This window comes from Stegodyphus dumicola, chromosome X2, assembly GCF_044657685.1.
Source record: "Stegodyphus dumicola isolate Sdum_Otavi_A_Nest chromosome X2, ASM4465768v1".
Lineage (NCBI taxonomy): Eukaryota > Metazoa > Arthropoda > Arachnida > Araneae > Eresidae > Stegodyphus > Stegodyphus dumicola.
Window position 1 is genome coordinate 27,332,937 of NC_140781.1, and position 24,625 is coordinate 27,357,561.

Genomic DNA, 24,625 nt, shown 5'->3' on the forward strand with positions numbered 1-24,625 from the left:
CCACTATTATTTGGCGACTGGATCCTCTCTTCTCCAATCTTCTTTACAGTTGAAAGAATGTAAGGAAATTTCTCTTTCCTTATCGCATATTTTCGTGGTGTAATTTGAATGAAGTCGGTCTGACAGTTAGGAGACCCGAAGTTTAAATTCTACCAGAAGCACTGAGAGATTTTTCCGGTTTCCTTCTTCTAAATGTACTTAATGACACCACAGGTTCCTTGGGCGTGGAAAAAATGAATCATATTTAACTTTAAACTTAAAATGATTAAAGCGTATTTAAAGTTAAGTGATTTAACGTTTGTAAATTACTTGCATTTTCGTATTATAGCATTTGATGACTGTTCAAGGCATTTTGAAACTTTCGAAGCCCAGAAACCTGTAGAATTTTCAAAAGAAGCTGCGTTTATCTGTTGTAAATTTAAAAGCTATTCTGATCATTGTTATAATTTCAAAAAAAAAAAAAAAAAAAAAATTCGATTTCAGTTTTACAACTGCTGGTCTTAAATGAAAAATAAATTTAGGTTAACATTCTTATCTTTCTTAAATATAGATAAATTAGAAGTAACAAATCGGCTGCTGTCTATTTAACTATGTCTTGGTTACGAATGAAACAAAAAATGCTTTTCTTATTTAATTTTATTTTAATCAGAATATTTTAGTAAACGTTTTCGAGATATTAGCAGCTGAAAGCTGTTTTTTTAACTTTTAATTCTGTATCTCAGATTTTTTATTCGGTTGCATTTTTTTATGGTCTGCTACACTAAGAAAGCCTACAAGGATTGTTTACATTCTCTTGGAATTCGCAGGCAGTATTTCTTGACCTTCAAAGTATAATATCATTTAGCGTATTCTTGCCAGCGGTATAGTGCTTTTATTTTATAGTTCCAAGCAATTCTATGAAGGGTTTTCAATAAGTTGCAGACAAGTTTATGAAAGGTTTTTAAGAAGGACTCAATATATTTACGAACGGCTTTCAACCAAGATCGAAGCGCACATGAAAATCCCTCAGTGAAACGTAAATATTTCGAAAATCTACTAGATAACAGTTAAATGTTTTCGAAGTCATTGTGATTCAATACGAATTCAAGAAAGTAATGTGATTTCTGGGCGCAGTAATTTCCTTTGATTTCCCAGTGATTTCTTAGTGATTGATTCTATATTATTAAAATTGATTTCATTATAATGTCCCGAACAAGAGTTCATTATAATGTCCTGAACTGCTGGAATATTTAAATAGTTAACACTTTCTAATTACTCACACAAATGTTCGATTTAAATAACCAAGCGTGTTTCAGATCCATGATAATGTGTTAGGTTGGAAATATATTTCAGTTTTAAAATTTCTAGCGTACATTTATTTCACATTTGAAAGTAACTGAAGGGAAACAGAAAGTTTAGAACGTTATTAAGCAAAGTATAATACACTTAAATGGCAACACTTCATTACACTATTAAGAATCATATTGTTATCAATCTGATGCTTATGTGAATTACCTTACAGCACATAGATTGGCGAAAGCCTCAATACTTCTCTAAAAGTGTGTGTAGGCGAAATAGTGTTAAAAGTACCTGAAATTATAAAATTTAAAAGTTCTTTAAATGGAATTATTTTAGCTCAAAGCTGCAAAATAGGGTAAAATTTTAAACTCAAGAAATTAAAAAATTTAAAAAATTCACCACAATTTTTACGATACTCTGTATTTGGGCATAGCTATAGGCGCATAATCAATTTATGAAAAAATAGACTCATCAGTGGCAAAATAAATGTGTCCAAAAATGTATGTTAATGCTGTTTTGTATGTAAGCTTAATACATACCATAAGCCATTCCTTTGAGATATAAAGAAATAGTTTGAATTTTGCCTATCGGCTATGCAGAACGAAAAATATCGAAATGTACATTTTCCCTCTCCCTCTGTGCATTACGTATTCAGGAACAGGATCTGATGTGTGTCCATTGAAGATGGCAAGTGCTCTTCTGGCAATCATCGTATGACATGCGGAAACAAAACGTGATATGGAGCAGGGAATATTCTAGCAGCAATATCAAGGATAGAAACTACAGAAAAATTCATAACGCCATAACGCTTTCCTATCACCTTCCAAATTTATATGCTTTACCTGCATTTATATGTATTTATTCGGGTTTATTAAAAGACGAATTTGTATCTCAAAGAATATTTTGCATGTAATATATTCTGAAGTTCAAAAAAAAAAAAAAAAAAAAAAATCCCAAGTTGAAAAAATTCCAGAATTAAAAAAAAAAGAGTGTTTGTTTGAAGATTAGTGGTGGTTTTTCGTCCTTTTTCGTTCTGCATACAAACAAGCTTTGGAAGCTAATGGAAGACAGTTTTCTGTTCTAATAAATACTTTGCGATGTTGTAAATATTTGTGAGAATTCAGATCATTTTTTGTTGCATCATTGGTTTTCTGTATTGTTGTAGTGTTGTGTATTGTTATACTTACTATTTCATTGTGTTCGATCGATGCGTTTAGGGCTTATTTTATTGCCTCGTGATTTTTATTTAAGTGTTTATTTCTTATATAGTATTGTAGATCCTTCTATGGTACTATTAGGTTTTGAGGGCCGTAAAAAATCGCCAATGATGCCAGTGCTGCCAAAAATAATTGCGGCAACCCTAACGCAAGAAAACAAGTATAATAGTAAATAACTATTTAAGATTGATGTTTTAATTTAGATGAAAGGTTAATTTCTTAAAATACTTTTTAAATATTATAATTTATATAGAAAAGGCTAAACATGACTGAATGGAAGCATAAGAGTAAATAACTATTTCAAATCATTATTATAATTTATATAAAAATTGCTAAACATAACTGAATGGATGCCTGCATCGCTATTTCGCTACCGAGTTATCGCTAAAACATAATTTCATCTCGTTGGTTGTTCAAACACAATCTTCTATAATGAATGATGTCTTTCCTTTGAAAAATTCTTGGTAAAGGGCAGAATCGCCCATTTATTTGTTTGCCGCTTATTACAAGGGTAAAAACAATTGGATTTTTGTCAATTTTCTTTTACTTTTTAAGTGAAAATAGGTCGATGTGTACATAGATAAAGGGTGTGCGCAGTGCCATTTTTGTGTAATTCTGGGATTTGTTTTTAAGTGAAAATAGGTCGATGTGCACATAGATACCGAGTATGTGCAATTCTTAAAAACGCGTCAAGCACTGGATGATTCTGCACTTTACCCAAAATTCTATTGCAGACTTTTCGTCATGGACAATTCCCAAATTGTTAAATCCATAGGATATCAAAAAAAGGATTTAAAATAAAAAAAAAAAAAGTTTAAGAATTAAACGAGTATTTCAATATCGTCTTAAGAAATAGAGAACTATATAAACTTACGCAATCTGAAATCAACGCGTACGCCAGATTTGGGAGCGTTCGCTAGATTTGGCGCTTTTGCGCATACATTTTCGCTTCAATTTTTTAGGGTCCTCAAAACGGAATAGTAACCTTTCTATTCTGAGCGCCACAGCGCTTAAATTGTAAAAAATAGCTCACGCAAAACGCGAGATAGCTGTCAATTTCTTTCCGACATTTGGACCTTGGCGACATTTGGAGTTTTTATTTTCCAACTTGTTGGTTTAGGGATAGTTTAGGTGGGGTGTATTTAATTATGGCAAAGCACACTAGGGCTATCTGCCTAAGAGGAGGGATGCCTTCGTGGAGGACTTTCTAAGGGGAACTGGCTCGTATACACGTTACACATGGGGAAAACCACGAAAACGCCCATGCAGCCAGCTCGTTCGCGGGATTCGAACCTCGGACCGAACTACCAGTGTTCAGCGACTTTACCGCTCGGCCGCTGGTGGGCCAGGATGGTTTAGTAAAACGCATTTTTTGAAATCCTGCGACCGGTTCTTCAAGGAGCACGTGCTACAAGATCCGAAAATCTAGGGAGTCGACTGTGAGATTTAACTGTTAAATGAATTGTTATTTACAGTATATTGTGCGAGTGATTTTGAGAATTAATGATAAATGAATTGTTATTTAGAGTTTATTGTGCGAGTGATTTCGAGAATTAATGATAAGCGCTGAGGAAGCATTGCTACTATATGCGTTCCCCCTTGAGATATTTCTAGTCTTTTATTATGCTGTGCGTGATGAAATTTTATAATAAATTGCGAATTTATTTCTCATTATATGGAAAGGTTATTGAAAGAGATATCAACGAAGCCGTAGTTTTTAACAACTTGTACATATCAGTAGAAGCCCACCAGCGGCCAAGCGGTAAAGTAGCTGAACAATGGTAGTTCGGTCCGAGGTTCGAATCCCGCGAACGGGCTGGCTGCATGGGCGTTTTCGTGGTTTTCCCCATGTGTAACGTGTATACGAGCCAGTTTCCCTTAGAAAGTCCTCCACGAAGGCTTCCCTTACCTTAGGCAGATAGCCCTCGAGGCTTTGCCATAATCACACACACACACACACCATTGTTGAGAAAACGCCTATGGAATGAATAAAGAAAACTGTTATCTCTACACTAAAATAAGTTAAATGTGATGGCAAAACTCAAATTTATGTTTCATTAATATATAGAAGAAATTAGTAAATTGATTATCATTCGTTCTCGTTCAACAATGCGTTAGCGTTTAAATTTTGTGAGTATTCCAAAATATGAACTTTAGAACAAGAATGAAATGAATGCAGCATTAAAACCTTAAACGTGCTTTAAATTATTACCTAAACATAAAAAAATATGAGATTATTGAGTCAATGAACGCTAGAATTTTATTTCCGTAATATTACATTAAAAATCAGTTTGATTCAGGGAAACGTAAGTTAATATTATATTTAATTGCTCTGATCTTAGACAAGAACGCTGTTTTAACCCAGACATGCGCGAAAGCCAACAGATTTCGTTACTCTCTTAGTAAATCAGTATTATTATTACAATCTTACACAATATCCATATAACTGCAAGATATTAATTACTTCCCTTGAGTAACTTCAGCTGCGTCTTTCGTGACTTGACGTCTAACTTTTGTTAAGATACATTTGAATAAATTGGAACTATGATTTGCATCAAATGCGCATGGATTACAAATAAATACATTCGTAATGCTTCATTTACGCCAAAAGCTAAATTTCATGGAGTCTGTTACATTTGTGTTTTCGTGTGTTTTACTACAAGAGCTATACATATTGAATTAGTAGGTAATCTTACATCAGAATCATTTATTGCCGCTTTAAAGCGCTTTGTGTCTCGAAGAGGAAAACCAGGAACTTTTTCCTAGCTCAGATAATATTGTGCGTATCGTGAAGATCAAAACCGCTAACGGAGTTTTCAAAAGGCCAATTCACAAACTTAGTGTTTTGCCTATCAATGATTAAGTTTTTTTCCTAAAGCATTATAACTTTGTACTTTGCTTTAGCTATAATTAAGTTCCTGAATTGTATCAAGGCTTCTGTGCATCTGTTTTGAGAACAATTTAGTTTCATTGCATAATTACATATTATGTTTTCTTGTGAATATTTTGATGATACATTTTTGCATAATTTAATATTGTTATGATAATTTCATTTTGTAAAAGCTATTTATTTTGAAACGATGTTTCAACGCCGGGCGGAATGTTTCAGCCACCAGAGCTCTCTGCCTGTCTGAGATATTATTTCGCAATGCGCAGATTGTATGCGTAGTTCGCATTTTGTTCTTGCGTTCTTAAAACCGCTAATTGTAACTCTGTCGTTTTACTTTGTGCTGTGTTGTGTTCGAAAGTTAAAACCGCCGAATAAAGGTTAAATTTACAGTCCACTCGCATTGATGTATTCTTAGGTTTATTAATTTAAAGTTAAGATACCGCTTCGCTACATCATTATAATATAACGAAATAATATTTTTTTCGGAAATTTAACTTTTCCATGTACTTACGAATAGGAAGCAGTTTATTATATTTTTTATCTCTAGCTTAACAAGGATAGTTCCTTGATGCGCACGACTTCGCGTGATGTAAATAAGATGAGTTTTCTATTATATTCGTTCCCCGAGTTAATTCAGAAATGAACGACGTTTAAAAGTTTAAAAGTAGATTTGACGTTTTTCGTTTCTCACAGAAAATTAAATGCAAGCTCTTTATGCTTTTCTAAAATTAAATTTTTCAAATCCGAGAATACCCGTTATTTTTTAAAGTTGAAATCGGTTGTTAAATTAAATGCTTGCGATGCATACCTTTTGTAAATGCAACTGGATAAATGCAAATCAGTAGGCATTAAACTTCCTATATTTATTGTTGAAACCGTAAATGAACTAGCAATTGTTACATAGTTGCGCATAAATCTGCTCATGAAGGAAAAGTTAAGAGAAATTAAAGAAACGCCATTTAAGTAAGCGAAATAAAAGATACTGCTTTAATTAAAGAAATGGAAGCAGAGTTTTATTGAAATGAGGTTACGATTCAATAAAATTTTACCTACGAATAATTCGGAAAATAATATAAAAATAAACATAAGACTAGAATAACTAATTTAACAATAATAAAACAGGGAAGTATTTCAAGTTAAAAGATGGAAAAAAGTAATTAATTAAGGAAAGATCATGAACCAAACTAAGTACATAAGAATAAAAGAAAAAATGAATTGTCCTAAATACCTCTATTCAGAGTAGCGGAGATTTTCAATTCAAATTCAAACAATTCAAAACAAAGAAACAATTCAAATTCACAAAAAATATCCGTTTTGGGAAACAATCGAGGCATTAGTCGATCGAAATTTCACTCTAATTAAGAGGAATTGAAGTTGAGAAATTAACGATTGCTAGGTTATTCTATTTCCTACCAAGTCCAAGAAAATAGATTTAAAACTAGGTAACAAATTAAAATTATAGTAGAACAAATTCCATACCAAAGGTTATAAACAATACATTTTCAAAACAGGTGATCAAATAACAACAAAATCCAAAAAGTAAAAGAAATAAATGAAAATGATAAAGTGTTAATACAAATAAAGCAAAATAACAGTGTAAAATGAACAATATATTTGAAATTGTCCTTTAAAAACAAGATGAATCCCATATTGTAAAATGTAGCTAAATTTCAAGATTTGAAAAGTGATAAAATATTCAGTCAAACTTCCTTCAAATTAATGAATAAAGTGTGAAAGTTGTCAATTAATAACTCAAATTTTACAGTTCATAAAAAGGCAGACACGGAGTTAGTAAGAAACATAAAAAAATCAGTAAAAGATAGGAAGAAAAAATTATGGTGTGGTGTTGGTGGTGTATTTAATTATGGCAAAGCACACGAGGGCTATCTGCCTAAAGGGAGGGATGCCTTTCGTGGAGGACTTTCTAAGGGAAACTGGCTCGTATACACGTTACACATGGGGAAAACCACGAAAACGCCCATGCAGCCAGCCCGTTCGCGGGATTCGAACCTCAGACCGAACTACCAGTGTTCAGCGTCTTTACCGCTCGGCCGCTGGTGGGCCGAAGAAAAAATTATAAATTGAAATTAAGAACTATTACAGGACTTAAACACAAACAAATTAACAAAATTAAAATAAGAAAAGAATAAAAACATGCATATACTTCTATACGCAAATTAAAAATATACAACATCCAGCATGTTTCAGCAAATATAGTTATGTATATCACTGTAAACTATTAATTCGGTATACTTAGAGATAGATCGACTGCCTAAATTATATCTGAAGTAAAGTTAATGAGATGCGAAAATACTGTGTTATGTGAAGTACGTATGAGTTACAAATGTATAATACTATTATTTAAGTGATTTTATACTGGTCAATTTTCTTCTACCCTCGTTCGTCATTCAGTTTGAGAACGAATGCGTTCAATATTTACTCACAGAAGTGGGAAACCAACAGCACAAATCACCATAAGTCTCAAGGCTCTCAAAAACATTTTTCTAGAATTAGCACTCCTTACAGATATCTTTTTGTTCAAGTCGTAATCCAAATTATGGACCTTTTATCGTTAGAATTTCGTTGTAATACAGCTGACTTCTGAGTTCCCTTTTCAGATCTACAAGATTTCGTGAGTATACCAATATTACGTTTCACGACAAGGAGATGCAAAACTCGACTTTTCCACAGCAGCAGGCATTGCAGCTGCTTTTGGTTTCGTTCAGTTGGCTATGGCAAAGGACACTAGGACTATCTGCCTAAGGGAAGGGATGCTTTCATGAAGAGCTTACTAAGGGAAACTGGCTCACATCACGTTACACATTGGGAAAACCACAAAAATGCCCATGCAGCCAACCTAATCGCCTGAAATCGAAGCCAGGTCGGAACTACCAGCGTTCAACGATTTTACCGCTCGGCCGCTGAGGGGCCCAGAATGTAGTGGATAGTAATTCGCCATCACCAGGATTAGATGATTAGGTTCCCGTCTTTCCAATAGCTGTTTAAGTGAATCAGAGTGTAATGTGTTTCCTCATTCTTTACAGAGTTCTTTCGCTGTATCATGCGGAAGCACGTTAGGCTGGTAGTCGGGAGGTTCGAATCCCAACCACTACATTTTGGCTCGGATGCGACTTGTTGAGTCATTAGGTTTATCGCAGCAGGAAATGTGAAAAAAAAATATAGTGTTCTTGCCGAGATTTGACTCAGTGAAACCGGTTTCTTCTTACCAACAACAGAGATTCTGGTTTTATAAGCTGCCATAACTGAAGAATGATGTTAGTTAATATTATATGCAGAAATTGAAAGAACTCTGTAAGGAATGAGGAAACACATTACACTCTGATCCACTTAAACAGCTACTGGGAAGACGGGAACCTAATCATCTAATCCTGGTGATGGCGAATTACTGCCCACTACGTTCTGAGCCCCTCAGCGGCCGAGCGGTAAAATCGTTGAACGCTGGTAGTTTCGACCTGGGTTCGATTTCAGGCGAATAGGTTGGCTGCATGGGCATTTTTGTGGTTTTCCCAATGTGTGACGTGATGTGAGCCAGTTTCCCTTAGAAAGCTCTTCATGAAAGCATCCTTTCCCTTAGGCAGATAGTCTTAGAGTGCTTTGCCATAGCCAACTGAACGAAACCAAACCAAATCACTACATTTTGGCTCGGATGCGACTTGTTGAGTCATTAGGTTTATCGCGGCAGGAAATGCGAAAAAAATACAGTTTTCTTGCCGAGATTTGTACTCCTGACATCCCAATGCTAGTTGGACGTGCTTTCCAATTATACCTCGAAGGCACGCGGGAAGGAGCGGAAAATTCCTTGCAAGATGATAAACTGCGTAAAAATCACTGAACGAACATACATGAACGAACGAAAATAACATAATGATATTCATTTCACAAATATCTATTATTCCCATAATATAAACAAAGATGTCTATTAAGTTGTTTATTAAGTTCTGTTATGCATTAGCATTTTACAGTTTAACAGAGAAAGAGAATATCTAATTAAAAAGTTCCTGCTAATCTATTATAGATTATCTATTATAGATTAGTAGTTTTAATTAATTGTTAATGCGATGCAAGTGTGTAAGAATGTGTGTCAGAATAATGGATAAAAGGAATACATCCTCCTCCATAATATATATTTTAGAATTTCGCTTATTTGAGATGCCTGAAAAAATTTTTATGTCTTGCAAAATAACAGTGGTATGCCTTCCTCCAAGCTATATACTTTTGCACGACAAACCAATATGTACAGCATTTTTACAGATCTTCCCAATGGTATTTCCAACGCACCGATGCTTCTAAGCGCTTTTTTTAATTTGGCTAATGAATTGTGTCGTGTTTGAGACCTATGCCGTCGCTCATGAATCTCCGATTGATGTAAGAGTTTGCTACCAGGGGGCGCAGCAAGCTGTGTCTCTAAAGTTAACGAATAGGGTAGAGTGGAAAGTTGGGTGTTCTAGAGGACCATTCACAGTTGGTTTCGCTGCAGCGCTCCTGACCTCGCAGAGAAAAGTAACTTTCCGGGCTGAGTCAAAGTTGAAGATTGCTTCAGCGGATCCAAAGTTCGTGGACATTTGCAATAAATGTTCCAACGCTCTTATGTCTAATTCCTACTCATTTATGCTTAAAAAAGTAACTGAGGTATTTCATTTTACTTATATAAGAAAAACTATTTTTAAGTCCTTTCAAGGCTCTGGCTCTTTTATTGATTGATTGAATGATTGAGTTCAGAGACTTTACAGCTCTAACTATTATTTTAGTTAATATACGTTTAAGTTATGTTTTTGGAAACATGTTAAAATATTTTAAAACTGCGTATGAATAAACCCATAATATAATAAAAGTATGTGCATTTTGGCGGAAACTGTATAAAATTCCTTCTTATATCAATGTTTTCTATTACATTACATAATCAGATATTATCACTAATGAGTTCAAACGTGTTTCCTAATAATTCTTGAACTTAGTGCTCGAGAAGTTAGTGAACTCAAATAAAACTTTTCTTTCAAATTTAGTTAAAATTATGTTAGAAAATCGGAAGACTCTAATGAAAAGTTAAGAGCAAACAGCGAAATTGATTGCACTTTAAGCAATTTTTAAACTAATAAGGTTATATATTTCTACGTTGTTTAATAAAAGGATGGCTTTAGGAATGCCTTACAGCAGTGTTGCAGTTTATTATACATTTATGGTTTCTAACATAAATGTTTTTTTAAGATTCCTCGAAGTTGCAATTATTATTTCTGTTTCATATTGGTTTCCCTTGCAGATACATATTTCTCTTTCGTTAGCTATAACAGATTACTTTATATATGTTTCTTTAATAAATGAAGATCATATAATGGTAATTTTGCTTCTTTTACGCATTCTGACATGATGAGATTATTTTATAGTCGCAAAATTTATGCCAGATTTGAAATAACAAATATACATTAATTCAAAGCAAGCTTTTAATTATTTGATTAATTTTAAGTATTTGCGAAGTGTGCTTAAAACTGAACCTTTTAAAATTTATAGTGACTCACAGAAATGTTATTGCACATAAATGTGTAAGAGTAGCTACTTCATATTTATTAATTATTATAAAGTAACCGTTACGTTACCTATTGTTAAAAATGTTGCATATTGGATGCTTATACATGTATTTGATTATAGTTGGTTTTCGTTAAAAAAGCTCAGGGAAACGGAATAGACAATAATTTCTAGCCAATACTAAACTCGTAAAAAGTTATTTAGTCTAGTAAAATCTTTAAATATGCATACAGATTACAAAACTAAAAAAACGTATAATAGTTAACCATTTGAAGCAAATATAAAAATCTAAGCATACGATGCTTGTAACTTACGTATGCATTGCTGTATTTAATCGTATATTTGTTACATCAAGTTCTAATTTCATTTGATAACAGATAACGACCCTTAACCTTTTGTTTCAAACTTGTACTTCTGATTTTGAATGCATAGCAACGACAAGAAAGCGAAGTCTGTTGTTCTAATAGCAGTCTTCGTTTTAAGGAATATAGTTCCTTATACTGTATATTGAATCTCAGCTTTTTTTTTCATTTTATTATGTAATGGAAGAGTTCTTTCCCTCTAATTTCTCTGTATTTCAAATTTGGCAAAACCATTCTGTAAAATAATGGAATCTTCTTTTGGTGAAGAACGTATACGTTAATCATAAGTGGTCTTAATGTTAATAAAAAATTTCTTTAGCTATTTATTATGATACAGCAATTTTTATATTCCTAGATATTCTATTTTATACTTTCATATAGTTTTTTGCGGTTGAATAATGCAAAGCAAAAATAAAATATAGCATCTAGAATTTACTGAAATTTAGATCTACGATTACACCAAATTTAATAATATTTTACCTGTTAAAGACGAAATGCAAATTCTCCTTTGTTTGAATTGTAAATAATGAGTGCAAAATGGTTATTTTAGTAAACAAAAAACGAATGGTTTTGCAGTTAATACTTTCAATACATTGATGTAACGGATTTCAGCAGATATGGTCTTTTATGATGGAGAATCTTTAAAAAAACAAGAAAATGAGCTTCGATAACCCTTAATTCTGGTGAATGCAAAATAACTAATGCATTCTTTAGTAACAAGCTCGGATATTTATTTTGCTACGAGTACAAGATGCATCGGGTTTGAGAATGCTACGCATATATTATGATAATTACACTCTAAATTCCAAAACAATTCAAGTAAAAACATGATTCCAAATCTTTTATTGCTCTTTATTAATCCTTTTTGTCTAATTTAAAATTCCTTATTTCAGAAATTTTCGAATATTTGCTTTGAAAAGTTAAATTTTACTAAATGTTATAATGTAAACGCTACAATCTATTTATAGGATTATAATTAGTTAATATGTTGGAAATTGGACAGACTTCTTCATTTATAAACGTTTGAATTATTTAAATGCAAATAGACTATAAAAATATATAATAGTTTTTAATGGATGCTGCGAAAACTGATAGCTTGAAAATCATGTAAAATCGCTTAATACTTAACAAAATATTTCAGATATAGAAAGCATTTAATAGGCAGTTAGTTACAGAGTACGAATTTAATTACATACTGGAACACGTTTTAAAGTTATGTTAACTAAGTAGTTAGTAAAATATCCTATCTATTAAGTAAGCATAGAATCAAATTATTTAAAAAACGGTTATTATCAGGATGCGACTAATGATTTTTGAACATTTAAAAATATTCGTTAATAAATTTGCTTTAGAAACTAGATTCAACATGCTAAAATAACTTTTCATTCAGCAATAAATTCTGACAGATCACTTCCTCGCTTGAACAATCGCTTTGGAATCCTTTATCTCAACTGGCAAAAGGTCAAGCGTCCATTATGTTTTTTTCAAAGCACTGTTGCACTTTAACAATGCCACTTACTTGCAAATCAATTTCATTACATTGTTGCACTTCCCACCTGTTGCAAGAAAAATTCACGTTATTTTCGTATAATTAAAAAAAAAAAAAAAGAAAAAAAAAAAAAAGAAAATTCTCACTTTTACGTCATTTCTAAAAATTCGTATCATCTTAATGGTGGTGTTTTCAATCTGAGCTATAACGCTCTCAAATACCTATATGCAAAGGAAATTTTGTGAGTCGATAATTGTGTAACAGTTGCATAATGTTTTGAATTTGTCCTAAATTTCTGTTTTTAGTTACTTTACGGTATTACTACAACACTTCCTTCTTTGGTATGTAATAAATCGTCAAAATATAATTCTTTGTATTTTAAGCTGTAAATTGCCTGTAGCTCACATTAATATTGCTATCTTTCATTATTTTCCGAATATTGGAATAAATTTTCTTACATGCTAATTTTTGCATTTTATATGAAAGGATCATTTGTTTAAGTTTCCTTTATCTAATGTATTACGTAAAAGTTATTTGTCAGGTATGTGAATGATGTAAATAATTTAGATGATACTCCACAGAGCTCCTGCACAACAAGTAAAGCTAAATCTTCTGGGCAGTGCGGATTTAATGCGAATATTCTTTCGAAGCTAAATAGCTATTTTATCATTTTAAGTTGGATTCTGTTGCTTAAAGTTAACGTAGTATTATACTGTTTAACATATACTGCATTAATTTTTATGTAGTTATATGCAGCAATTTGTTATTAAGAATATCACACCAATATAAAATTTGTGAAAAGGAAGATTACTTTCAGATGGGAAGTGCAACATGGTGTACGTGTAGATTTTGAGCAAATTAATTGCTTACTTATTCTATTTTCCCTTTTGTGAACACGTACTACAGATACCTCCCATTTCTCTGTTTGCCAGCTTATGAAAGAAAAATTGGGGTTTGGAATATATGAAATAATACTAATATATTTACCACTAGAATGTTATTAATATCTATAATGATGAAGCTTATGTATAATATTGAATTGCAAAGAATATGCACATCGATACAGTATAAATTTTTGCTGAAGAAAATGGAAATATATTTTTATTCGTACAAGAATGCATTTTTTGCAGTCGCGCATGATGTAACGGTAGTGATGAAAACACGATTAATAAAAGTGCAAATGTCAGGAAATTCTGAACAATATGTGTTCAGCTTTATGCTGAATTTATGCTTTGAAGATTGAAACTTAGCTTTGCAACTAGATATTTGTTTTGTTGAATCAAGATCGTGATCCTAATTCCATTTTCCGTATGCAATCATCAACTGAAAGGGTTTTAAGTTAAAGCATTTGATAGAATCAAAGAATTATTTATCATTTTTGAAAGGTTAAACAAATTTAAAACTACATATTTTTTATACAATTTTTTTAATTTACATATAGCATTTGTTTTCAACGAGATGACGAGACAGCTTGTAATGTTTTTTCTGTCCTTACAGCGCGCCTAATGATGTAACTGGAATGCACGTCCGGTTAACATCTGTATTCGTATGCCGGCAGTGGCTCTGCATATTTTTCATGTCTTCTGACTTTAAATAAAATGCTAATGATGTAGAGTCTTTAGGAGTTTTGGTGCTGAGGGTTGTGAAAAATGAGCAATGGCCTCACCGGGAATCGAACCACAGAACTCTCGAATACGCGTCGAGCGTGCTGACCATTACACCACGAAGGCATGTTAAGAAGGCGGGAGAAATACCTTATAATGATATCTGCAAGCTTTCATGTTAGAGATACAATTATGAATTCTTTTGTATAATTCATGCAGTTGCATTCCTTCGTATCTGAATATTTATTATGAAATTAAGATATATGTAGACTCACGGATAAGTAATGAATTTTGTATTTTAAAATTGTTTTCCGTGACTCAAGAAGGTGAATTAATGTTGATCATTGAGAACCTTATTGATGTAATGGATTATTCATATTTTCGCAGAAACAATGCTTATCAACCTTTCTTTTGAGACATAATACTCATTATCATGGACATAAAAAAGTTTCTTCAGTTATCCATGCTGCTCCATATATGAAACATCATACTGCAGAAAGCTTAAGAATGTTAATGTTTTGTGAAACTTAATATTATTTTCGCTTCAGACATTCATCCATATTTTAGTTGCAAAATTATAGTTAGAAATATCCACACTTACTGTACCAAATACGCTATGTAATCGATTGGCTAATTATGTATATGAGGAAGACAGAGTGGAGAAAGCTTATTCAACAATTTGACTTCTATAATCTGAGCTTGTGTCCAGACATTCTATTCCTGATCTTCCATTTGAGTTCAGAGAATACATTGCGTCTCCACCGTTGACTTATTAGGGAAACATGTAAGGATTATCATGAGCGGAGAATCATTTGATAGTCACATCCAAATGATGTCTGCCGTAAACTGTAGTTAATTATTTATTATAACATTAAGTTTCAATGTTCAGTGTTGAAAAGTCATAGTAACTTATAGATTTGTTACTAAAACTTGCGTTTTATAATTCTTACTGTGACGTCCAATTAACATCGATATGAGCGATACAGCAAGCTATATTTAGTAAACATATCTGTAGCTGGAATTTAACTTTATCACACCATTACGAAATTTCACTGAAACATCAATTTGTTATCTAATACGCTAGGACATAATAAATATGTTAAAAAATCTTTTAAATTAATTTCTTTCGATTTAAATTTAAATGAACTCATTTAAGTGAATTTTAACGTAAATGTAAGTTTCTGATTTTTAGGACCTGGTATTTTTATGCCTTAAAGCTAAATGTAATAGAAGTAAGAGTAATATATCCTATTAAAAGTGAAAAAGAAAGCGAAAGCAATTTTTACTAAATGATTTAGGAAATAAAATATCTTTTATGTTTCCAAAGGGAGGACATAACAAAAATGAAGCGCAAAGTAAGTAAAAATTTATCAAAGCTGAGACTTTTAACCATGTAATTGCATAGCTTGTTATAAGATAATCTTGTTACAAGTAACCGTGAATTAAATTTGCAAATTTCTGCACTTACAGGTATATAAAATATCAAAGTTTAACACACGATTTTCCTATTTCAAATAAATATACTTTAAAAAAATTAAAATAATTGTTAATACTTCGAAGTATTTTCATAAGTTTTAAAGTTTTTGCCTTGGTTACTGCTAAATTATAAGGAACTTACAGGCTAAATATAAGTGAATTATGTTAATTCTCTGACTTATGTAACACAAAATAGCTATAGCCTACAATCGGAGTGGAAAGCAATTGTCAGCAGCAAGCCATCTAACATAACTCATGTTAACTGATGTCGTTATCGATTAAAGTCTTGTTGAGCTGAGAAATTATTTACTATCTTCTCTTCATGTAAGCACACCTGCTGCGGGTTACAAATAGCTTCCTGATGTCTATCACTACAAAAACAAGGTGTTACGATTGTTCTGCGTGGTGAATTATCACCACCAGAATAGCTAACTATCAAATAAAGAGATATAGAATGAAAGCACTTCAAAATTTATTTTATTACACCACTTATGAGTACTTAAATGCAAACACAAATTTTCCGCTGGACTTGTTTTAAAACTCAAAACCTCCTTTCATAAAGGATATAAATTCAACAATTTTAATGTAACCTAGGCAGAGACTGCAAGTTTACTGAGAGAATTTCGAACACACGCACTTACCAAACAGGCTCAAATCTCAGTTTAACTACTCTCAGAAAGACCAGCTTTAGGGTTCTCAAAGGTCTATTTCTTCGATCGCCATTGCAGGAGAATGCTGGCCAAACTCTCATACTTCTATTCATTAGAAATAATCTTTTCAGCAGAAAACAAGCTCTCTAATTATTTATACCTGAAAGTTTAAATTTAAAGACTAACAACCTGGTTCCATTACCCGGAGAACACTAATGTAATTTTAGTCAAAGACAACTCACCATCTCAAAGCAACAATGCTAAAATGATAGTCAATAGCAGAAGAGTATCAGCATGGCGAACTGAGATTACTAGTCTTCTCCCTCAAACTTAAACCCGAGTTTGTTATTTAAGATTCACTTCAAATTATATTTTCAAGTAAAACATAGAACAGTAGAAGTTCAGGAGCGATTTAACATACGAAATAATGTTAATTAAAATACCTCATGCACATGTACGTAGCTAGCATTTCTTTCAAATCGGAACCTAGAAAATACGAAAAGGGCAAGAAAGGTTAAATAATTTCTTAACTGCCACCGAACTAAAAAGGAGTCTTGCAAACTGATAACATTTTCATCTGCTGGTGGACATTCTGTTAGAAACTGTAAAACATAAAATTAAAGGATTTTTAGATACGTTTTTGTACAGTTTGATTTTTTTCTATCTCATTCATGATAATCTGAAGGCACTCAATGAGTGAACATTTATTCATAAGTTGTAATCGAAGCAAACCGTATATGTAATGAATATAATTTCAAAATGCATGTAAATATATATGTGTCGTGTAACATGCTTAATAAGAGAGTGTGAAATTCAAAATATATTGAATAAAGCTTTTGAAAGAAAATACGAATTTAAAGAATTTGCTTGTGAATAGAGTATCATCATTGGATCTTGTAAAATTGTAACGTTTTCACCATCATAATCAAACGATTAGAAACTAGCAGACAAATCAAAGAGTTAAAAAGCGTTTATTAGAAAATTGTAGAATATTTAATGGAAAATAGCCTTATTTACAATTGAGTGAATGAAAAATTATGAAAATTTGTATGAATATTACCTTTTCATTATTAGATGTTTGAACCTATAGGTAATAAATTTCCATTTCACGTTCTAATTTGTAAAGATTGGTCAGATTCATAACGTGAAAGGGGAAAGAGATCTATCTATGCGACGATAACTATTCGACGAATGAAACTTAGCCGCAAATGCATTTGAAATTTGCATTTAATAAGCATTTGGCTTAGCATTTGAAAGCCGCAAAGTAACGAAGGATATTTATCATTTATGCCCAACCATAATCAAGCCTAATGGAAGTATGCAGACACTTTTTAGTTATCTGAAAAATATTGTCATGAGAGTTGTCAAAATGTGTTTGGAATGTGTTTTATTACTTAATCATAAATGAATTAGAACACATCTATTTAAACTGCTCTTAATATTTTAAAAATTTTCAGTTGACCCTATATTACTTAAACATGCAAAACATTTCAAGCTAAACCTTGAAAGCATATATATTTAAAGTGAAATATAAATATTATCAACTTATTTTGGAAAAAAAATATTTCATGGATTTATAGAAAAAATCTGCTGAATTATATTGTCATGTTTCAGCTATGTGATTCAGAAGTTTGTTCTTATTTCGGCTATGCGATATATATATGCACGAATACATATGTTTTCTCATCGGTTTCTGTATACGTACAAAAATACGTTCTCTCTTTATATATGTATATACAAAAGAGAAAGAAAAATTCTTTTCGGAAAATCCAAAGAAAACATTTGAAGAAAGTATCTGATAAGTAGTTACATGTAATAAAGTTTATATGTGCATAAAAGGAAAATCAGTATTGTAATACATATATCGCGAGTTTTGATTCAATCTGCGTAAATTTTCCGGACTTAGATGAATTCACAATTATCCTATAGGGGACATACATATTATCTGGAACGCAGATCTCATTGAATTGATAATCGTAAAACTAATTACCGAATTGATAATGATACTGTGACTGGAAGCTGAAAGCAAAATCCACAATGAACGGATATTAAATGTTAGAGTTTAAAACGCAGTAATTCATAGGTGTCAAATAACCTGAGTTGTACAAAAACTATCTTCATCATAGTAAATTAAAAATACACATACATCTTCTATATTCAGGCAAGAAGATCTTTATTAATGCGTGAAACAGTTACATTAGGATGCCATTTGCAGACTTTGCTAGTTCATATGGCATGATGCCTTTCTCATATTTTAATAATTTAAATGTTATATAGAAACAAATAGTACGTATTCTTTTATTTCACATCTTGCACAAACTTACGTATGAGTATTATATTTTTCATTCAGTTCCTGCTCAGAAAAGCTTCAGGAAACAAATATTTCTCTCATTGTATTTACATTTTAATATGAATTTTCACCCACATTGAAAATTAAAATGAAATGGGCAAAATTTGAAAGAAAAAATATAGTTTGACATATTATCTTTTTAAATATATATTTCAGTGTTTTATATATATATATTCATTTTCACAGCTGTATAATTTTTTGAAATCATAAAAAAAATTTTTCTGAATTTTCATAAAATTCAAGTGTTTACATGTTTAAATATTAAATGAAATATCCAACAGAAAAGTGTAATTCAAATGCTTGCAGAAGAAATACGTTCATGTGATTACATTTGTTCCAAATGAAATCAATTTTGAATCCATCAGACGATTACCGGGTTTCTTTTGAGAACAGTCAAATATTTCATTATACAGAATAAAAACAGATACTGGTTTTATTGAAGCGCAATAGAAATATTACCTGAATATGCTTTTAGTGAAGTTAAATGTATGCAAAATACATGTGCTAATGCGACCAAAGTAAAAGTAACTACTCGCTCTCAAACGTAAGAAGGAATAGTGTAGCTGCAAGTTTAAAAGTGCGAGGCAAATAGTTAAGCTATTGCCTGAGTTATAACTAAAGCAGTTTGTTTCCGTAATAAAGTCTCTAAAAAATTCAGAGAAGAAAGAAAAATATTAAAAAAATTCTCTGAACAAAGGAACACAAGGCCTTTATCTGAATGACAGTAGAATTTCATCTTAGGTCCGCACAGATGTTTGGGTGTAATTGATGGTTCCGCAAGTTAAAGAATGATAGTACTGCCAGATATTGAACTAAAATGTCTGATTCATAAATAAAAAGTTCATTCTATATCTTCAACAGTACGATACGAGCTACAGTTTGCAAAGTAATGCGTTTGAACTTACAAACAACCTATGGAGTTAAGTGAAATGAAATTATTTAAACTTATAGAAACATCGTCTTTCTTATTTAATCTCTGAAATATTTGATGAAATTTTGCTTTTTTATATATACTACTTTTTTTTCTATAAGTAACATACTATAAAACTACACAAAACTATGAAACTTAATGTGCGCAAAATGCAAAACTAGCTACAATAAACTTGTAATGATAAAGTAAGATAAAGATTATAAGGCATTCAGAATTTCAGAAAGAGAAACGCACAAATAAAAAAGTGCTTTCAATAATTTTGATATTAAAGATTTATTCTAAAGCAGTTTCTACAGATAATAACCTAAAATGAGAACATCATAAAAATGAAGAAAACAAGAGTTTTTTTTTATGAATCAAGATTTGTAATGTCTTTGCCAAAGTGCAGCATTGCCCATCCTTCTTCCAGTCGATTTTTGAAGTTACTGCTGGATGAATTAAACGTGTGTGTGTACGCTGTTACGGATTTGTAATGGATTTAATGTTCAGAAAACCGATAGCTTGATAAAATTTGTTTTTCCAAAAGAAACATTTTACAGTTCTGGAATTGTCCACAAAAATACTCATACAGCTATTCTCAGTATCAGGCAGCACATTCAGTAGTAACAGTATCAAACTACTAAGTACGTTAAACACAGTTGCAAGGCAAAGTGCATCTAAAGAGCGAAGCTCACACAAAGATCTCAATAGTCAACTCTGAACTGGAAAACTTAGAATTGATGCTCTCTACAGGCTTATGCAGATTTCCCCCTTCCATTGAGAAATTTCCAATACTTTCCATTTCTCGAAATCACTGGAAATCATATACGGTTGAAGTTACATCTAATGGTTTGATATAGTTACATTTACCTATAGGGATAAATTACAGTTATTCAATTACAATACAAATTACAGTTACTAAACCGGACCAAAACTTCGCCAAATAGTCGCCGGTTGGTGACTTTTGGTGATTTCATAGCTTAGCTACGTATGTAAGAAAACATTTCATAGCTTAGCTACGTATGTATAGAAAAGACAAGAATCAATTCCCCACATCCATCTTGCTGAATTTCTTAAGTGCCCAGTTCATTTCTTTAACATTATTACACAACTCATTTTTATCAATGTGTGACATTTCAATTTACCAGCAATGTATGAAATGTTTGTATAAAACTCATGAAATTTAATGTATAATATGTAGGGAATTTATAGAGTCATCGTTTTCGGAGAAAAAGTGAAACTTGTGTATTATTTTAAGTGCACTGTTCCCAGTTACTCCACATATTACCGAGATATTATATATAACAAGAAGTTATATTGAGGTTAAGTGTGGAAAGGGAGTAGCAGAAAGATCTTTAATAAATGGGCGTATATGAAAATGAAAGAAGATGATCACTAGATGTCAACATTCTTGCTTGAGCTGGATGCCTTGTGTTATCATTAGTCAGCAGTGCAAATCTAAACTCAGATGTTTGGTTACTACCGAATACAGAATGAAGCGAAAATAGTGGAGTGCTCAATATTCTCATGTTCAGGCGAGTGTCGAAAGTCATGTTCCTTGTCACATAACAACAAAAATGTCACCGGTGGGACTATTTGATACTTTGCGCAGGTTTCCTTTTGATGTTTTATAAGGTGTATAAGAATTGTGTATAATATTAAAAGTTTTATACTTTAAAGTCCTGATTTCGGAGTTCTGTAGATCCTGATTTCATATTTTGCAATGCCTGATTTCATGTAATGCCGGTAACATCTTCAGCTTCAGTAAACACAAAAATTATAATTTTAGTTAGTTAAATCTTCAGCTATACTTCAGTTACTCCTTCTTTGCTTAGTTCCTGTCTGAAACATAATGTATCTCAGCTATTTCCAAGTGATTATTTCTAATGATATAGACTGTGGTAGCCAGTATAATCTGCAATATCAATTGAATTAGAAAGTAGTAGTTAGTGATATCTTGCTCTACGAAATGTATATTAGTGTCACGTAATATGTATATTCATCGCTGCAATTTATATCACATAACTCGTCATAAAAACACCAACGTCGCGCTTTGTGGCCGCATCTAAATTACCTCCCGAATTACAGTCTTGGAATACCCAGTCTAAGTTAATAATAGAAATTTGTTAGTGACATACAGGTATTGTCCGTACTAGTTTAGTCGAATACTAAATACTCACAATGAGATAAAGAACTGAATTCAAGTTTTTATTTATTCAAGCTCACTCAGCATTAAAAAATTTGATCACCAGGATTACATGACATGGCTGCGAAACCCTCAATATTTCTTTCTTTAATGCTTGATGCTTCTTTGATTTAGTCTCATTAGGAGAGAATGCCTTTAAAATATTGCAGTATTTGAATTATATATTTAGGAGTACATGTGTTACCGTGAATGACCGAAATTGGAGAATGTCGACTTTCACCGGAGAATATCAACATTCACCAAATACGTCGGTGAAAGATCGAATATTTCACTACATTCTTGTATATTCGGACCCTCACCGGTGTATGTCGACAATCACAGATATGCTCTGGTGAAAGTCGAAAAGAGAGGTCATAAAGTGCCTTAATAGTTTAAGTTGTTGCAATAAAGAAGATTTGAATCACATAATTTAGTAAGTTTTTTATTACTGTTATTTTATTTTCTCATTTAGAACGTACTGTATAATTAAGTAAGTTTTTAACTTCTATTATTTTCCTTTCTCATTTTGAATGTATTGTGTGTTTCAGGTTCTCATGTTCTTAAGTTCTTATTTCAAGTCTCAAGTGCGTTTATTCGCGACTGAATTATGGAGAAGAAAATATACTATTGTTATATGTTCAACATTCACCATTAGTACATGGTGAATGTCGACATTGACCGGTGTAAGTCAGAAATAACAGTATTTGGAAAATATTTCGGACATACACCAAGAGACTATGTGAATGTTGACATTCACCGGTGAAAATCGACATTCTCCAGATTTCGGTGTTTCACCGTAGCATATGCACCACCAGGTATACTCTTGGTGAAGTAATTCCGAGTAATAATGAATAAAAAATCAATTATTTAAAAATAATATGTTATTCATTTAAAAATATATATACTATAGAAGATTATTTAATAAATGTATTTTACTCTCATTAACACCTTAAGACTCTATGAGGAAAAAATTTTAGACTTTAATATTTTTGAAGTTTTTTAATCAATTTTAGTTTCATACGTTTAATTTTGTGCCCGTTCTTGAAACTAATTCATATCTATAACCCTGAAACTCAGCAGCCCACGGCCCTAAGTCTATCTTTATACCAAGCAATGATTATACATTTAGAAGAAAGCTTTAATACATTACTGTATGCAAACAACTTTTGCATTCACTTCCTATTTTATTTTGTCACGTTGTTTTCAGAGCATTTCCGTTGTTAATCCGCATTCTTCAGTAGTTTAATAATGTATTTGCTAGACTGTAAACTGCAGTTTTCAGACTGCAGTTTTTTTTTCTAACTTTAATTACTTCTTCTCGCTTATAGTTCGATTATGCCTGCCCTCAGCCTAGCTACGTCAGACAGAAAATAGACATCCATTAATCATTTATCAAAATGATAGAACCTCATTTGTCTTAAGATTTACACTGGAGCTACTTCTTGAATTTTATCACGGAAAACGTGACATGGGTATATAACGAAGTCTGCAGGAAAATTCGGTTAACAGTCTTTTCTAAAATGCCACAAATTGTATTATTTACTCAGTTTTACTAAAATTTAAAGCTTAAGTCAACATTTCCGTAATGAAACTGCCAAGATGACTGCATATCGTGATTAATTAGCTAACTTCTACGTAAAGTGACAATATATCTTCCAATACATAAATGACTTGTCAGCTAAATTTGAAACTCAAGTTATTAATCACACTTTAAAAAATTAAAAATTAGTTATGAAACACAGAATAAGCTGCAGTAAATGTTATTCTTTAAGTCGTGCTGGAAGACTGTACAGCTTAGAAGGTGATTTTTTGTATTATGATCAGTAAGCTAAGCATTTTCATTGTTTTCTGCTTGCTGCAATAGATTTTATAAGCTATTTCTGTTGAGAAGCGCAAGGTGGAACCTTTGCTCACGACTGAAAAATTAACAAATAAATATCTTTATTTCCGACCGAGGAGTCGTGGCGCCAACCAGCAACATTTAAAGTCTGGCGTTTGACTCCAAATCTTTTCAGCATCTCTGAAACTTGAATAGTTCTTTAAATGAAAATTTTAAAGATTGATTAGACAAATCTTTTGCAAATGTTCGGCAAAACAATTAAGGACAAAGTTGATCCTTAGCAACGATTGCGGTCTTTACTCAAGCTACTCTAAAATATTTACATAAAAAAATGTTTATGAAGAGCTAGTTTTTTCTCCTTACAGTATGACAGGCCAGCAATTTCCTATTTGTCTTGAAAAGTAGCTGCATTGTATCTGCCATTTATTTTCTCTTCCAGCGCTTAAAATAAAAGAATATACAATTTCATAAAATAGGAAATACGCTAAGATAACCTAAGCTATCCTATATCTAATTTCCATGAAGAATCGATTTGTTCTGCCAGTTTTTGTCCTTTGTAGCACGTTGTACTATTGATCTTTCAATGTTGAAACACAAATTTTCCAAACATTAATATTAAAATTTTTTCCTTTCGTTAAAATTCAATTTTAAGTTATCAAAATTTATTTACTTAATTTGAAAATTGTTCAAAAATTCTGTATGCTTCACTTTTACAACTAAAAGACGTCACTAAGCAATGGGTATTTAAGCCTTTAAGAAAATTAAATGGCAACGTAGGTAAAATAAGTGGTATTGTATTTCATCATTCATCTCATATTCTCACATTCTCACAT

General features: G+C 31.8%; 1 protein-coding gene across 1 annotated transcript in view; it reads left to right on the forward strand.

Annotated features, from left to right (window-relative positions):
• Nucleotides 1-9,901: 9,901 nt before the first annotated feature.
• Nucleotides 9,902-24,625, forward strand: part of LOC118191506 (trissin receptor-like) — a 568,898-nt gene continuing 554,174 nt past the window's right edge. The window contains exon 1 of the mRNA XM_085809189.1: nt 9,902-10,035. The gene's annotated coding sequence lies outside the window, so the exon portion shown is untranslated. The remainder of the gene's footprint in view (nt 10,036-24,625) is intronic.